At 38.8% G+C, this 2,152-nt stretch overlaps 1 pseudogene; it reads left to right on the top strand.

The window, feature by feature from the left end:
• Window positions 1-1,424: 1,424 nt before the first annotated feature.
• On the top strand, window positions 1,425-1,523 carry LOC132272233 (small nucleolar RNA R71; annotated as a pseudogene).
• Window positions 1,524-2,152: the final 629 nt, after the last annotated feature.

Here is a 2,152-nt window from a genome sequence, read left to right as displayed (position 1 = left end):
TTATGTTACAAAATTGAGCTTACTTGCTTGGTCAAAACCACTTTTCTTGGTGCTTGGCTCCTGTTCTTCCGCTTTTGTGTGCACAAGTCTTTCAAGCATTTGGCATAAGCTGGAATTTGCTTGATTGCATCTAATAGTGGAAGATTAACTTTCACTTGCCTAAACATTTTCATGATTTCATTGGTTTTTGCCTTTTGCTTGTCTTTTGAAATAGATCCTTTTAAGGCATCCGGAAATGGAACCTTTGGTTCAAACACTTTTTCAAAATTCTCTTTTGAACTCTCTTCAACACAAGAAGTTTTCAAATCATTTTTCAACAAAACATTTTCAACATCATTTTTCAAAACTTCTTTTTCAAACACATTTTTTAAAACTTTCTCATTTACAAGATTATGTATATGCAATGAAGGAAGAATGAGATGTAAAACGGGACGGGTGACAACTTGAGGTTGCACCGGTTCACTATCTTCATTAGACATTCCAACTTGATTGTCCACAATCCTACCACTCCGCAAGGTGGTCGCTGCATTAACATGTTCAATGGTGTGGTCTTCCGATGAGGAATGGGTTTCCACAACACATTGTTGCTTAGGTGGGGCATTTATAGGCATCTTTCCCTTTTCTCTTGCATTGAGAGTGCTTGATATTTGCCCTACTTGGGTTTCTAGCTTTGCAATAGATTGAGAGTGAGAATGAAACAATTGAGTGTTAGCCTCTAAAGTGCCTAAAGCATTCAAAACTTTCTCTTCAAAGGCGGGACTTCTAGTATTACCTTGGGAATAAGATTGGTTGGGAAAATGAGAATTAGCAAATTGATTCCCTTGTGATTGATAAGGTCTATAACCTTGGGATCCTTGGTTTTGAAGTGGAGGTGGAATGTACTTCCCTTGAAAACCGCCTTGGGAAGGGTTTGAGCCATCTCCTTGGTTTTTCTAAGAGAAATTCGGATGATTCCTCCAACTTGGATTATAATGAGTACCATAAGGATTGTTCCCTTGGTTCACAAAAGCCGCATTGACTTGTTCATTAGGTTCACTTTGCACTTGTCCGTGAAGAACACTAGAACAAGTCATACATGTTTCATTTGATGCACGATGAGAATGGTTAGGGAAGGAAGATACTTGGTTCGCCGAGTTTTGGTTAATCAAAAATTGATCAAACCTTTGAGACAAAGACTTCATTTCGGCGGCTATTTCATTTTAATGGTTGACTTGATGTAAGCCAACACTCTTCTTACCTTGTGAATTTCTACCATTCTTGGATGATAGTGTTCTATGCAAGAATTTTCACTCATGCTCTCATAGAGACGCTACAAGTCATCCTGATGCCTATCAATGTATGAGCCACCCATGGAAGCGTCAACCATGCCCTTATAGTTGTCCGATAATCTCTTAAAGAAGTATTGAACTAATTGCCATTTGGGCATGTCATAATGTGGACACTTCCTAAGCAATTCATTGAAGCGTTCCCATGCCTCATGAAACGTTTCTCCATCCCCATGTGAAAATTCTCGAATTGAGGTTCTCATGGCATTGGTCTTAGAAACCGGATAGTACTTCTTCAAGAACTCTTGTTGTATTTCTGCCCAATAAGTGATTGAAAAAGGCCTAAGATTGTTAAACCAATACTTTGCCTTGTCTTTTAAGGTGAATGGAAAAAGTTCGAGTCTTAAAACCTCTTCCGGCATGTCTGTATATTTTACGGTGGAACATACTTCAAGAAACTCATTCAAATGCTTGTAAGGTTCTTCACTTGGAAGTCCATGATAGTTAGGAAGCATTTGAATGGTTTGTGGCTTAATTTCATAATGATGTGCTCTAAATGGAGGCAATTGGATGTATATAGGTGCATTATACTCATTAGGCACATAATGGTCTCTTAAAGCAAGAGGTGGATTAGCTACTTGAGGTGCAACATGAACACCTTGGTTTTAAATTCCTTGATTGTTGATGGGTGGTTGTGGAGCGTACATTGGCCTTGGCATTCCATATGGAATTTGGCCTTGTTGTTGTGGTGGTTGGTGAATGAATGGCCTAGTCATGCCTAATGGTACTTGTATGTTCTCATTGTGCACATTGGGATGAAGGATACCTTGTTAGTCTATGTGACCAATGTCCTCAACATGATTGTCATTATGGTCATCCATTGAAAG

This window comes from Cornus florida, unplaced genomic scaffold (assembly GCF_030987335.1).
Source record: "Cornus florida cultivar Cherokee Brave unplaced genomic scaffold, ASM3098733v1 CherokeeBrave_3.0.0_Hap2_Chr08, whole genome shotgun sequence".
In the NCBI taxonomy this organism is placed as follows: domain Eukaryota; kingdom Viridiplantae; phylum Streptophyta; class Magnoliopsida; order Cornales; family Cornaceae; genus Cornus; species Cornus florida.
Note: the sequence above shows the minus strand (reverse complement) of the source record. Positions and strands in the feature narration are given on the sequence as shown.